The sequence below is a fragment of the Solanum pennellii genome, chromosome 1, assembly GCF_001406875.1.
Source record: "Solanum pennellii chromosome 1, SPENNV200".
In the NCBI taxonomy this organism is placed as follows: Eukaryota; Viridiplantae; Streptophyta; class Magnoliopsida; order Solanales; family Solanaceae; genus Solanum; species Solanum pennellii.
Window position 1 is genome coordinate 48,598,185 of NC_028637.1, and position 17,142 is coordinate 48,615,326.

A 17,142-nucleotide genomic window follows, 5' to 3' on the forward strand; every position below is an offset into this window, starting at 1 on the left:
CACCTCTAATATTTCTGCTACATCCTATATACCATATATCAAACATATTTAGGACCTTAGAAAATATAGACCAACATGTTAGGCTCTATTTAACCTAGGTCATTTTCGGCGTCTTACAATCTCCCCCACTTGGACAACATTCGTCCTCGGATGATGCTTGCCACTCTCCGAACACTACCAAGACTAGAGACTCAACTAACAGCTAATAATCATTCCATACAACACATAATCACAACAAGTAAAACATAAATTTCACATAATCAAGAGATTTAAAACACAACAAGAAATCAGAAAACAATTCTATAACTCATTATGCTATAAAACTCACATTCTTCATTCCAAATAGTAAAAACTCATTTTATATTCAATATCATACTCATATACATTAGGTATAACCACATTACAATATTTTTAGGCAAACGAATCAATTAGTCATTTTCTCAAAAATATCGCAGCATGCAGTTTTAATGCAACAGTAAATTTTTAAGCCATTTTAAAGCAATTTTTCAAAAGTTCTAATTTTAAGCAGTTCATGAAATAAACATGCTAATATGCAAAACAATATCATATAAACACATCTTACAACATAATCATGGCTCCATTACACACACAATGCAAGAAAAAAATTAAATTCAATTTCAACCAAACTCCTAAACATCATGCACAAGCAACAATTTTAAGGACTTCTATCCTATCTACAAACCATACTCCCCCACTTAGAAGCAACTCATATCTTAAAAAAATAAAGAGAACTTACCAACATCATCATCACTCTCCTTCAATCCAGTTTCTCCAGCCTAGAATGGAGTGCATAGAAATGCCTCTTTATTGAAGCTGCATTTTTTGGAACAATAGGAGCAACATACTTACCCTATCTATCTCTAGAAGGAATCATAGGAAAATCTCTCACTTTGTGCCCATCTTTTACACAACCAAAGCAACTCCCGGTACCCAATATACACTCACCATAATGTTTCTTGCCACAATTTGCACAAGTAGGCTTTCCATCCTTGTAACCACCTGCTTTATCAAATTTGAAATTAGAACTCCTAGATTCTCCTTGAGATTGAACCTTTTTCTTAAACCTAGTTTGCTCTTGATCACTAGTACCACTCCTTTTCAAACTTCTATCCATCCTCCTAAGCTTAGACTCTTCAATTGATGATGCATAGACCATGAGTCTAGCTAAGGTCATATCATCATGCAACATAGCGGTACGACATTCTTCCGCCAATAAGTCGGCTACCCTTGTCACAAAATGACTAATTTCATCTCTTGGATTGGACACAAGAGAAGGGGCATACCTAGACAAAGTTGTGAATTTCAAAGAGTACTCCTCAACACTCATATTGCCCTGCTTGAGATTGATAAACTCCTCCACCTTAATTTTTCTCTTCTCTCGGGGAAAGTAAATACCACGAATAGCTTCATTAAATTCTTCCCATTCAATAGGACCCGATCCTTTCGGCCTATTATTCTTCCATTGAGTGTACCAAATTTGAGAAACATCCCTCAATTGGTACGAAGCCAACTACGCCTTCTCCGTAGGTGTAACCCCCATGGCACTCAAAACCTTGTACACTTCATCAAGAAACACTTGCGAATCCTCATTTACCTTAGAGACAAGAAAGATAGGAGGATTCATCCTCACAACATCTCTCAACCTTAATGTCATAGTGCTCTCCACAACCCTAGGAATCATATTCAAATTCAGTTGCATAGTCACGGCTCGGGCTATATCAATCAAAGCCTCTCTAATCTCCCTATTAGACATCTCCGGAACCTCAATACCTCCTTCCACATTAGGAACAGTATCACCTTGGGGAGGCACTTGGTCATCTAGACCACCTTGAACTCCTTGCCCACCTTGAGGTACTTGCTCAACTTGAGGGGAACCTCCTCATTCACCCTCCCCTCTTCAAACCTTATAGCGGCCATCCTTCTAGTATTCATCCCTTAGAAAACACAAGGAAACTCATAAGAAGGATAATCATAACATTTACTCTACCGCACGATATAGGAGTAGGAAAAAAAGGGAAACTATATCATCCTATAGCCTTTCGCCCATAGATGTGTCGCAACTCACACCAATGGTCAAGACTCTACTACACTGAACATGATGAGAATTCTTGATTCCTAATACTACTTTCACCATCCTATGCACTGATACCAAGCTTGTCACAACCTGAAACAACACCATAGAAGTTAGGGTACAATCTTGGATTGTAACCGGCGTCGTCGAACTCTCGGAGCTCTTAGACAAGCCTCTTTCAGATCATTCATTGCATATACATATTGAAAATTAGTGCAAAATTGAAACTTTTCACAAAACATAGTAGATTCTTCAAAATCTCTTTCATATAAAAGTAATAGGAAATACTAAGTCTCAATCTCATCATCATAAGATACAAGAATAGTCGGGACACGGACAATACTTCAAAATACAAATATAGAAATACTTAGTCTATTACAATACTTCAATAAGAAACATAAAAGACATATGTATGCCCTCGAGTCAAGTGAGGACATACTTCAACTTCTCTTGAACGATCTTATAAGTCGAAGTCTTAGCTTCTCAAAGCTCCATACCTACCAAGAACTATATAGATAGATAAAAGCATTGAGTTAGTACAACCACATGTACTAAGTATGGCTATATGCAAAAAAAAAAAGATGAAAATGGACTTTATTTGAAATATGCATCTCTTTATTTAAAAATCATATTTTAATTATAATAAAATCATAAGTCAATTTTGAAACACATAAGATACTTCTAGCATCTAGTTTCCCAACTTAAATTCACCATAAGATTCACTTAAGTCACACAAAGAGAGACCGCCCATACACCCTCTCTAATTGTGCCTAAACGACCCTTGAGATTACCTAAAATTAGTCACATACATACTTACAAAGAAATCATAAACATCAAGGTAAGATTCTTCTACCAAAGGTGAACTCTAAGTCTCACTTAAGTGAGTTATGAAGTGACCGCCCATACAATCCCTTACACACTTAAGAGATCCTATAGACTCCCTAAAATAGAATCATTCTCACTAAGTCATTAACACATAGATGATTTGACATTCTCTTCCCAAAGGCTATAATAATACCTACTTAAGTAAATCAAGAAGATAACGTCCGTAGTGACATCTTCGAGATTACCTAAGTAGTCCCTAAGACTACCTAAGGCTTACATCATGTCCACAAAATTAACCAACTTCCCTAACTAAACTCATCCTCAAGACTTCCAAAGATAATACATGAAGAGATCATCCCTTATGCCCTCTTGACACTCTAGCTAAGGAATCCTTAAGTCACTTTAGATTAGGTACTCATTTAATTACATACTCCTTAACATAGTCATTAGTTCATTAGTTCATTAAGACTCATACATCACATAACACCTTAAAAGTCTATTGTGTAATGTCTAGATAGCGTCCCATACCACCACCTAAACTACATAAACTCCACAAATGCTAATAGGTATTCCATATGATGAGAATAGGCAATAACTGGGCCATGATAGCTAGACACGGAATACGGAGTTCTATCCTACTCTGATGAGGTTGTTCTACTTGCCAATGGTAGAACTTGGACACATCCCATGTAGGCACATGGTTAAGGAATATGAACGGCATACTTTGTAATGTAATATCATACTTCACTAGAACTACTTTCCCTTATCATACTCACTCGGTGCTATCCTTAGTTCTCATAGATCAGTTCTCATTAAGGTTCATATAAATGGGTTCCATAACAAGTTCATAACCGAATCACATTTACCCTACAAAGGAAGGTCCATTAGGGCTACCTCACAGTGGCGACAGAAGCTCATGATTGCTTTCCTAAGGATTAATATGATGTCGTTCCAGCCAACTAACCTTAAGTCCATCATTCCTTTACTTTGAAGGATACCATTACGACTTACGCTTCAAAAATCTTAAACTTACCCTTAAGTCACGGTTAGACTCTCATATAATCTTTTCAAGTAACATCTCACTCATATATTCAATACTAAGAGTTCTAACGTCCTAAATCAAGACATCACATATTCATAATCATATATACATAAAGGAAGGGACACATGTCAACCAAGACAAGATACAACATACTTCACTTTTAACTCATAATGCAAGTGATTCAAGAAACACCTAGAAACAATCTAATATCTTCAAGTCATCCTATATATCATCATAACATCATTAATATACTCCACATAGACTCATAAAGTCAATTAGGAATAACCAAGACTTAACCTAACACAATACTCATAATCTCAAGTCAAAGTGTAACATGATCACTTAAGGCAACATAACTAGAAGAATACATATATGACTATTTAATTTCACATGTAGATAGATAATGTCATGCTTCACATAATAAAACTACACAAATAGCCACGTAAGTTCAAGTAGTTGCCAATAAGGACATGCTCATAATATTGCATAAAGTAACGCCGACAAGGCTACGTCAATTTCAAGTAAAAAACATAACACCGCCACCATAAGTGGACCATACCAATAAAAATAGAATCGAAGTATAAATGATATCAAATAAAGGAAAAACGGGCATTATACTTTTACTCCCTTATCCACACTTCAATTCAATGCTAAATCGACCATATTATCATCACAAGGCCCTTACCATGGCCATAACCAACAATTCAAGCAATAATCATAAAATACAATGAAATATCTATCAATTCAACCTAGGCTGAAAAATATAGGATCAATTATATAACAATTGAATATAATTCTTATATCATTAGAAAGCCCATAAGAAACTACATAACAATTCAACAATATTAGCTTAATATCAAGTAACTCAATAGGTAGTCAAAAATAGGGTTCATCAATTGACATGGGTATTTAAATCATCAATATAATATCAATTATATCATAATTTAATATTTAGAATTCATTTATGCAATAAACCATGGTAGAATCATGAAATTGGACAATTCACTTTAGAAAACTTTGAAAAAACATCTTCAGAGTTGGGCTCCTTGATGAAACGATTTTCAAGGATCAAAATTCCTACCTCAAGGATGATAATTCTTCACTTTTATGAATAATTTCGACACAAAAACCCTTCACCAAGCTGCCTCTTCAAGTTGGACATTAATGGAGGTTTTGAGATATTTTCTAAGTGCTTTGGGTTTATGATTTTGAAGAATGAAGTCTTCCATGTGATTACCCTTTATATACTTAACTAAAATATCAAAAAGAACCTTAGTAAACCTTTAAAAACTTAAATATAAATGGAGTAAATTTACAATTAACCCCTTGATTTGGTAGCACACATGCGCAGGAAAACAGGTCGTGCGGAACGTTGTCATTGACGGGGCGTCACCACCTCGACGGGCCGTTACAGACCTCTATTGGTTGCAATAGTGTCTAGAAAAGCTTCCATTCTTCAAAAAAGTCTAAGTCCCTCCCGACGGGACCCTTTGACGGGGCTTCACAGCCACGACTGGCCGTTGACTACTCCGTCGCCAGGGTCTGCCTGGGACAGCCTGCACACTGATTTTGGGTCCTTTCTCAAGGACCCTTTGATGGTCCATAGGGATAATTTCCCAGAATTTTTCCAACCAAAAAATGATATTCAATATGTTTAACACCTCTCACATAAATCTAAAAAAAAACTCGTAAAACTAGATCAAACACGCCTAGATGTGCAAGGTCGACTCAAGACATATCTTTTGAATACCTTGGACGTTCTTGGTCGTTTGACCTCCAAATTTCACGAAACTTTAACCACTGCCTATAAATTCTATATTAACTCTATTAAAAAACTTAAACACCATGAAATACACATAAACACATAGAACCACTTTTTAGACATTTAGGTGACTTAGTCGTTAAACGTCTTAGTCGTCCCTTGACGTTTGACTTCCAACACCTCTGATATTTTATCTACTGCCTATATACAATATATTATACATTTGAACTTATAAACTAAACAAAAACATGTTATTATCTAGTTAATCTAGGTCATTTTTGGGGTCTTACAAAATTATCCAAGTATGCTCCTTCTTTGGTATCCAAACCTAGGGATGATATTAATAGCTTTATTCCGGAAATGTCCGATGATTTGTTTGAAGAGTGTTGTTCGGCGATGCTTCATGACTACATGGATATTTCTAGGTTGATGTATCATTCTGAACGAGTTGAGAAGACTACACTCAAGAGGAAGATAGGGAGTTTAAGAGGGACAACTCTTATGGGAGAGGTACTTCCAAGGGTAGGCTTGGGATTCAAGATAATCCTAGATTAAATAAGAGGGTTATCAAAAAAGTTCCTTACAATTTCCCCAAGTCTAACAAGTATAGGGTGTCTAAACCTATGTGCCAAAAGGGAAGAAGGCGAAATTCACCTAGCAAGAAAACTACTTGTTCTAAGTGTTGTAAGAAGCATTGAGGTGAGCGTCTATTTTTGAAGCAGAAATGCTTTGGGTGTCGCAATAGTGTCCATATGATTAGGGATTTTCCTAATGTGAGGAGTCAATAAAAGGGGAGTGGTCAATCTCAAGTAAACGGTACTAGTTTCGATGCTCTATAGAGGAACCGCTTCTTGCTCTCCACGGAAGAGAACTCTCCCGATGTCGTCACCTGTATGTTACAAGTCTTCTCAATTGATGTTTATGCTATACTAGATGTCGGTGCTACTTTATCATTTGTAAATCCTCTAGTTGATAAAATGTTTGATGTTCTACCCGATGTGATGATGGAGCCTTTTTCGGTTATTACCCCGGTGGGTGACTCTATTGTAGCTAAAGAGTCTTTAGGAATCTTTGCCCAATAGAGTTACATGGGTGGATTTGGTAGAACTTGATATAGTTGATTTTGATGTAATTTTGGGAATTGATTAGTGGCATGTTTTTTTTCTTCCATTGATTGTCAAACAAAGGTAGTCAAGTTCAAATTTCCTAATAAACCGTCTTAGAGTGGAGAGGAGGTTACTCAATTCCTGGAGGTCGTATCATTCTCTTTTAATATATTCTAAAATGATCTGTAAAGAGTGTCTTTAGAATATTGTGAGGGTTAAAGATCATGATTCCAACATTCCTCCTTCAGAGTTTGGGACCCTATAGTGAGCGATTTTCCTGAAGTATTTTTGGATGACTTCCTTGGAATTCCTCTCGAGCGGGAAGTTGATTTTGGTATTGACTTATTACTTGATACGAATTTCATTTAAATTCCTCCTAAATTGATGGCTCCGTCTGAATTGAAATAGTCAAAGGCTCAACTCAAAGATTTACCATATACATATTTCATTCAACCTAGTATTTCCCCTTGGGGTGCTCTAGTATTGTTTGCTAGGAAGAAGGATGTGTTCCTTGGGATTTGCATTGATTATTGTCAATAAATAAGGTCACCATTAGGAAAAAGTATTCTCTCCCTCGGATTGATGAGTTGTTTGATCAAATCCAAGGGGCTAGCTAAAACCCCGAAGTCTTTTATGGACCTTATGAATAGAGTGTTCTGAAATTACCTTCATTCCTTTGTGATTTTTTTCATTGAATATATCTTTGTATATTCGAAGAAATATGTTGAACATATGTACAATTTGAGGGTGGTATTGCAAATCCTTAAGAAACACCAACTATATTCCAAATATAGCAAGTGTGCATTTTTGTTGAGATCGGTGGCATTTCATGATCATAGTTTCTCAAGTGAGAGTATAGAGTTTGATCTAAAGAAAAAGGAGGCAGTAAAGAATTTTCCTAGACCATTGAATCCAACCGATATTAGAAGTTTCTTGGGTTTAGCCAGGTAGTATTGGATGGTGTTGGATGGGTTTGCATCCATTTATTCTCCTTTGAATACCATGACCCAAAAGAGTTTTATGTTTGAGTGGTCGGAGTCTTGTGAAAGAAGATTCAATATATTGAAATATAGGCTACGTCCGCTCTGGTGTTGACTTTACCGGAACGTACCAAGGGTTTTATGGTATATTGAAATGCTTCTCGAGTGGGTTTGGGTTTTGTCCTTATGCAAATGGTAAGGTAGTAATCTATGCCCCTAGACAACTCAAGGTGCTTAAGAAGAATTATCCAACTCATGATCTTGAATTAGCGGTCGTGGTGTTTGATTTAAAAATATGGAGGCATTACTTGTATGGTGTTCATGTGGATGAGTATACCGACCACAAGAGTCTTATACATGAGTTCCCTTTACCACCTCGCCAAGGCCAATGTGGTTGCGGATGCTCTAAGTCCTACGACCGTGGGTAGTTTCTCACGTTGAGGAAGGTAAGAAAATCCTAGTGAAATATATTTGTAGGTTGAACCTCTATTGATGGTGTTTATGAAATGGATACTTAGAAAGTTAAATGAGTCATTCTCCCGGGGGTGATAGTATGCTAAGGTACAAAAATAGATTGTGTCTACCGGACGTCGATGATTTGAGGAGAAGGGTTTTAGAATATGATCATGGTTCCGATATTCTTTTCATCCAGGTTCGACCAAAATGTATCGTGACCATAGAGAGGTATGTTGGTGGGATGGACTAAAAAGGGACATAATGGAGTTTATAGCTAGGCGTCTGAATTGCCACAAGTGGAAGTCGAGCATCTAAAGCCGAGTAGTTTGACCCAAATAATGGAATTTCCTACTTGGAAGTAGGAGGAAATTAAAACGCACTTTGTTGTTGGGTTGCCTCGAACGCAGATGCAAAATGTTCAATTTGGGTTATTGTTGATAGATTGATGAAATTCGCTCAAGTCTACTTATTCAACAGAGGATTATGCAAGAATCTACATAGATGAGATGGTTAGTCTAAATGGGATCCCTTTGGCCATCATATCGGATAGAGGTGCACAAGTCACTTCTCGTCTTTGGAGGTCTTTTCAAAAAGGATTGGGTGCACAAGTGAAGCTTAGCACTGCTTTTCATCCCCAAATGGATGGTCAAGCGGAGCGTACTATTCAAATCCTAGAGGATCTGTTATGTCACATCTGAGAGGTACCCCTAAACTTAACCGGCGTCGTCGTCCTCGGAAAGGACAAAGGCTAGACTCTTAATATTTATCATTAAATTCATAAGTTAAAAAGTGCGGGAAATTTAAAACTTTTCATCTATATATACTTAATGATGTTTACTGAGACCTCTCGCTTACACATAATGTATTAATAGCGAGTATACGAAGACTCTTCGTATACGAATATTACATACCTTTCTACTTTTATTGCACAAACACATTAAACCACCTAATCGGAATCGAACCATATGGTCATAAGCACTCACACAATGTATAAATGCCACTTAGGGTTTACAACAATATCTTGAAAAGAAGTAGAACGAAATGGTCATCTTTAAACAATAACAAAGTAACATGGCTAGAGTGGAATCATCCTCATACTTGAGGACATACTCACTTGGAGAATGATTCCAAGAATTCCTTGCGGATGGACACAATCTCCTCAATGGAGGAAATCTATAATGTTGGGGAAAAAGGGAGAAATGGGGTTAGAGCATTACTTGAACTAAGTATGGAATCATATGCACATACAACATATAAACCATGCTAAAAATGGGAATTTTATAAAAGCATACGCAGTTACTTCGGAAAATCACATGCACAACATAAGAACACGTATAGAGAAAGAATCATATATTTCTTAATGATAAAGTATATTCAACACAGCACCAACCTACTTAAGTTAAGACAATTCAACATGTATGTAGCATAATAAAAACTCATAGTCAATACAACTCTACCATCATAGTATAACCATAAAGAGTTTTCATGATTATATAGCATTACAATAATAAGTAAAGGCCCTTATCCATAACCCTTTACGAAGTCTACTAGTGCAATGGTCAAGTGAAGCCCCATAACCTCACTCAACCAAGCAAACTAGCCAAAGGATCATAAATAATGTCTAACTCTACATAACATATCATTATAAGTATTCATCCTCACTTTTAATAATATAGACCATTAACATGAAGAATTAACATAAGCATACCATTTATTTCATAAGAGGATAACATATAAGAATATCCTCCTAAGACTTCCCTGAAGGCTAACTGGTGCAATATATAGGTAGAGTCCAACACACCTATCTAGACTAAGTCAAGCCCCTTAGGTCATCCTATTTAAAATTAAATTTATTACTTCGTTCTACTGTTGGGAAAATCTTGCCTTAACCGACATAAACCACTTGAACTAATTTGGAATATGGTGTCATGGAACCCTACACCTAAAGAAGGTGGACTACTTACCAAAGTATTACCAAAACATTAACATAACATCTATGTGGATCCACTATCTAGTATTCTTATGGAGGCAACATAGTTAAAGAACTAGCAGTTGTGTTTGGCACCCTCTTTATGCTACATGCATTATAGTCTCCAATCCTATGATTACAATAGTGATCCTACCTTCTTTGTGTGGGAAGGGATACTCCTCACTACTAATTCAATCGGTGATATGCTAGAGTCCCTTTTGAAATGTCATTCATTAATAATGACTAAATAATTAATAGGGTCTATCCCTTATATAGTCATAGTCATTTGCCCAATAGGAATTGCATGATTAGGTTCTCTGAATACAGTTCACACATGTGAGTCAAGCACATTTACATCACCATATCATAATAAGACACATAGGCAATTCATCACCAACCTTATTTCATTACATCCTAGCCAACAAAATCACAAAGCATAAATCAAGACATTTCAATTAAACATCACACCAACCCTAATCAATCTTATCATAAGGTTTACTTAAATATCTTCATCACTAAACTTAAGTAATCATAATTCAAGTAAAAGTTTGAGATCAGAAGACTTACCCCAATCTCCTTCACAATCCATCATCCAAGGTTTTACCATCAACCATAAAATTCAATACAACGATGGGTTTAATATCATCAAAAAATAGTAATTAATAAAATAATGAAGTCAATTGAATCACAACACATCAATTCATCACTAGTTCATAACGTAGGGTTAGCGACTTGGTTGAATTTCATGATCGATTTCACATACTAGGTGAATTCATCAAGAACTAACATAGTTGAAACATAATGCATCATAATTTAATCATAATAATCTAAATAAACCATAGACAAAAAATTTAGAGTATCAAACTCCTATTAGAAAGAAAGAGATATGAAACTCATCTTTTTGAAATTAATTTTTGGAAGAACCTTTTGGGGAATGGATTCCCAAAGGTTAAAGGATCGCATAACTTGTTAATTGTTGGTGTTTGATCGATAAAAGTAGACTTATTACATCCCTAATACCTTGACTTACCCTTCAATGGAGCCCTCCCATTTGGGAGAGAGAAAGAAGAGAGAAGGAAAAACAATTGTGTTTTTGGGAAATTTGGGAGTTGGGTTAGTTTAATTAGGTTTAGGTATTAATATAAGTCATTAACTAACATAATTAGAACTCCCTTAACCCCTAATTAATTAATTAACTAACTAATTAATTAAATGGATTAACTTAAAACTTCATACAAAAGTGCAGGCCTGACCTACGAGACCCTGACCTACGAGTAGTACGTCAGTCGACGGCCAAGACCCCCCTCTTTTCTGTACAACTATCATCTTTGTCAGAGAACTTCCAAAATGGACTTTTTTGAAAAATGGTTAAGTGACCATCTACGAAGGCAATCGATGCCCCGTCGATTGGACAATGCCACGTCGTCTACCTTCGTTGGTAGAAACTGTCAATGACAACTTTTTCCTCAAAATGGAAGGGTCCTCCTCAAGGATTCTTTGGTTGGTACTTGGGGGAGTTGTAACCGGACGTTTAGACCCTAAACAAACTCTAATACATGATAGACACCTTACCACCAAATCTCATCAGATTCCGACTCCTGAAACCTCGTTAAATAGTCTAAGGCACACTAGCACCTTCTACACTAGTCTCAGGACATCATGGATGTACGTTGATGTTTTGAATTTAAAATTTCATTAATGAAATTTATTCATTACTATTGACCTTAAAACAGTGTTACAACCCTTAGACACTAATGTGAGGCTCTAGATTAGGTTTTTAAACTTTCAGAGCGTTACATGTTGAGAGCTTATGTGATAGAGTTCAAAGGGAATTGGGACGATAACTTGTCATTGATTAAGTTCTATTATAATAGCTACCGTTCGAGTATTGTCATGGCTCTATTCAAAACACTCTATGGTAGGTGATGCAGGTCTCCGGTTAGGTGGTTTAAGGTTGGTATGTCTTCACTCATTTGTCCTGGAATATTCTATGATTCTTTGAATAAGGTTTGTGTTATAAGGGATAGGTTAAAAACAGCCTATAGTCGGGATAAGTCCTATGCCGACAATAGAAGAAAGAGTCATTGAATTTGAATTCGGTGATAAGGTGTATTTTTAGATTGAACCAATACAGGGGTGATGAGATTCGACGAAAAGTGGAATCTATGTCTCAAGTATATGGGTCCCTTTGAGGTTTTGCAACGGATCGGAAAGGTTTCATTAAAGTTGAAATTACCTAGTGAACGAGCTTCCATTCATCCGATATTTCATGTCTCTATGCTTTAGAAGTGTATTGTAAATCCCGTGTCCAGTCTCCCTATTGAAGGGTTAGTTGTGGATGAAGACTTTTCCCATGAAGAGGTTCCAGTGTAAATTCTAGATCGCCAACTCAAGGAGTTGAGGAACAAAGAGGTGACTTCCATAAAAGTTTTATGGAGAAACCACCTAGTTACGAAAGAATCATATGAGGCTGAGGCTGACATGAAGTTTTGTTATCCTTGTATTTTTCCTAATTCAGGCTAAATCTTCCTATTAATAATGTAAATAATGAGTAAATTTGAATTTGTCTTGTTTCGCAAAAATGAGCATATATATGGTAAAAGGTTTATGCTAAAATGAGTTTTCATGTGAAAAATGTTCTTTTACTTGATTTGCACTCATTTGTGTATTTTGTGTATTATTTGCTATATAAAATAGTATCGAGCATGCTGACGTGTTTTGAATGAAGTTTTGGCATAATCGACTCTTGATGTTTATGTTGAGCTCATGTTTTCAGTGAGAAGGTAGTTCCTCATGTTGTTAGATTGGGATGCTATATGTGGTAAAATTTGTTTTGAGTTGCTATGTGTAAATGCCATGGTTATATGTTGAATAGAGTTGTGTACTTTGAGTTGTCACTCATTTTTATTGTGTGTTTTTTGTTGGGCTTTTAGTATTGAGTTTCCTTTCACTATAAAAAGGTTTAGTGTAATTCGAGGACGAATGTTTGTAAGGGGGTGATAATGTTTCACTCCGAAAGTCCATGGCTTGGTGTAGAACCTCACATGATAAACTAAGACTCTAAACAGTGTTTATAGGCCTAAAATAATGTATTTAAACTAATTAGGAAGTGTTAGAGTCAAAACGTCAAGAAACATCCATGACGTCCGGAGATTAGTCAAATAGAGGTTTGTGTGCCTTAGCATTTCACGGGGTTTTAAGAGTCAGAATTTAATGAAACTTTGTATAAAGGTGTTAAATAAGTATTAGAGTGTGTTTAGGGTTGAAACGTCTGGGTACAACTCCCCAAGGACAACCCTAAGGGTCCTTGAGAATGACTCTTCCAATTTGATCCAAAAGCTGTCAATTGACAGTGTGCACCCGCGAAGACAATCGATCAGTCGTCCATTGATCAACGCTCCATCGATGTCCTCTTAGGTTACACTTATTCAATTGGATAAAATGATATACAAACCCAATTTTTAAACCAATCGATGCCTTGCCAGTACAAGGCCTTTGATTGACCTATGGATCGTAGGTTGAGGTCTCGTAGGTAAGGGTCTGCTTTTAGTGTCAAATATTTAAAGGAGTGACTTAATTATTTAGTTACTTAGGTGGTCAATTTAGGGTTAGTGTATGTTTAATTTAGTTAGTTAAGGCACTATATAACACCTAACCCTCACTAAACTAACCTAACACACCTCAATTCCCAAATTCCAGTTCTATCCACCTTCTCCCTACTTTCTCTCTCTTTCCCCAAAGAACACAATTGAACACCAAGGTCATGTTTCACTAGGGCATTAAGATTCAAGTTTTACTCTACAATTCTCTAAGAATTAACAATGTACGAGAGCTATTCACTCTTGGGAATCCTTTTCCAAGAGTCTTTTCAAAGGTTATTCTTAAAGTTGATAAAATTGAATTGTTGTTCGTTTCCTTTTGTTATTATTAATAGATTATGATTGATTATTGGTTAATTATGGTAGTTCTTTGTATTTGACCTAGTTCTATGGAAGAAATCTTGATTCAACCCTTTTTCCCTAACCCAAGGTTATGAATTGATTTTGAATTAGTTAGTGATGACACAATTGCCTTAATTGTTGTATAGGTTACTATTAGATGATGTTATTAAGCATATCAGTGGATGAATATGGATGGTCTGATGGTAAGATCTTAAATGAGGCTTATGAAGCTGAATTGGTAAGACTTAGTGATCTTGAGTTCTTTACTTCATTGATGATGGCTTTTACTTGATGATAATGTTATATTGAAGTATTACATGTGATTAGATTATATAGATGATGGTATGATGAAAGTGATGAAATGCTTGACTATATGAATTGTGATATTATGATTAAATGTATGATGATACAACGTTAATTTTGAATCACTTATGTGCATTAATATTACATGATTATGGTGAGTTGATCTCACAAATGAAGGTTTGTAATGATAGGGTATTTTCAGGCAATACCTAATGAGGTAATGACTATGATATACAATGGGTCAGTCTCCTATGGACTATGTTAAGTTATGATGATTAATAATAGCTTAGACACATTTCAAAAAGGGATTTTATCTTAGCACCGAGTGAACTAGTAGTTATGAGAGGTGTCCCTTCCCAATGTGGGAAGGTAGCTTTATAATGGTTCTTATGAGATGGAGATTGCAATTGTGCATAAAGAGGGTCCTTAGAATGTCTCCTAGTTCTTCAACTATGTGGCCTCCATAGAAATATTTGCTAGTGGATCAAGCTAAAATGTTATGTTCATGTTTTGGTAAGTAGACACCTTCTTTCTGTGTAGGGTTTCATGATAGCGGATTCCATGTTTATCTAAGATGGTCAATGTCGGTTAAGGCATTGGTTCTTGAAAGTAAAATGTATGTAATAAAGTGAACACTATCTAGGGTGAATTTAGGGGTTCTATGTAGTATATGTAGGGGTATGATACTCTACTTATACATGGCACAAGTTGACCTTGAGGGAAGTCCTAGGAGGTTGTTCTTTTGCACTTATGATATGAATTAAATGTTTATGTTGACTTACTTATTGATGTTACTATATGATATTAGTTTCATTAATGTACATGTTTTTGGTATAAATTGATATATATGACGAAGACCATGCATGATATGAACATATATGAAATTTTGACATTGCCTATGATCCTATACTTGGTTTACATGATTATGTGAGGTTATGAGGATTCACATAAGCATTGCACTTGTAGTCTAGGGAAGGGTATAACACTTTAAAAATATAAGACGTGTCGTAAAGACTATCATGGGATTCATGAGGTATAATTATTATTTTAAACTAAATTTTAATGAATATAGGTCATTTAGGATGTTTAAGAACCAAAACGTCAAAGAACGTCCATGACGTTTGGAAGTTGATTCAAAGAGGTACTAGCGTACCTTAGCCTATTTAACTAGCTTTTAAGAGTCGGAAATGTATGAATTTGTAAAAAGGTATCTAATAGGTGTTTGAGTTGTTTCATGGTCGAAACGTCCAGGTAAGACTCCGCAAGGACCAACCAAGGTCCCTTTAGGAGGACCCCTGCAGTTGAGGCAACACTGCCTGAGCAGTGTGCAAGGACGATGCTGGAGACGGGAAGTGTGTCGACCAACGGGGTGTAGGTGACACCATTGGCCCACACGTAGAACAAATTAGGAAGCCCCTCGCATGACTGTCTCTGAACTCATCGACAGAGTACAGGATGGAGGGGGTTAGGTCCGTAGACTCACAGACGGCCCGTCGGCGGGGTTCTATCTGTAAGGGTTGATTTTCTTGCACATTTTAGTGTTAATTAATTTAATCAATTAAGTGGTTTAGGGGTTAGTTAGGTATTCAGGGGAGACTAATTTACTAACTTAAACTCCCATATAAAGTCCCCAACCCCAATTAATCTAATGAAAACTCTCAATACAAACTCTCTTCATTTTCTCTTCTTTGTCTCTCTACTTGAACTCACCACTGAAAACTATCAAGGAAAAGGGTTTGGGGGCGGAAATGGACGAATTAACCATTAAATTGTCACCAAACGTTAAGTTATGGGATCTAATTCACCTTTGAGACTTTTTCCTCAAAGAGTTCCTTCAAAATGGATTTTAGAATTTGAGTTTTCATGTGGATTTCAATCAATTACGAAATTGATGTTATAAATTGAGTTGTTAATGATTTATTTTGGTTATATTGAGTAGATTAACATGTATTGTAACTTTATTATGGTAATTCATTATGGTTTTCTTTAAATTGAAGAACATGATCCTCAATCCCTAACCCTAGATTGTGTTCATTCAATTGACTTGTTTATTGATTAGATTACTAGATTATGGTGTTATTATGTATTAATTAAGATGATTTATATGCCCATAATGATATTTCTTGAGGTGTTATTTAAGTTGTGAAGTATATTGTGAAATTGGCCTATATATGTTGTCTTAAGGTATGAACTAGTGTTGAATTGTGTTATAGAGATACCATTGACCTTGTTATTTTATTGGTTATAATTTTTTAATGATGTTACTCCCCAAATTGGGTTGAGTTATGGGTTGCTGGTAAAACCTTGGTCATGAATAGTGAAAAAGACTCAATAAGTCTTAGAATCCCTATCTTTACATCCAATTGTGATTTATTGTGGTTAAGTCATGATGCTATATCGGAGCAATCCTTTATTTGGATTTATAGGATGGTATGATGTTGAATTGAAATTTCTTGACTTTGTTGTGAGGTTGATTAAGGTTCATGTGCTATAAGGATGGTGATTACTATCAATGTGCATTAATATGATATGAGATACTAATGTGTTAACCTCACCTATATGAATTGTAATGAAAGGACTTATACTCATACAATTCATATTATATATATATATATATACATATTTACATATATATATATATATATATATATATATATATATATATA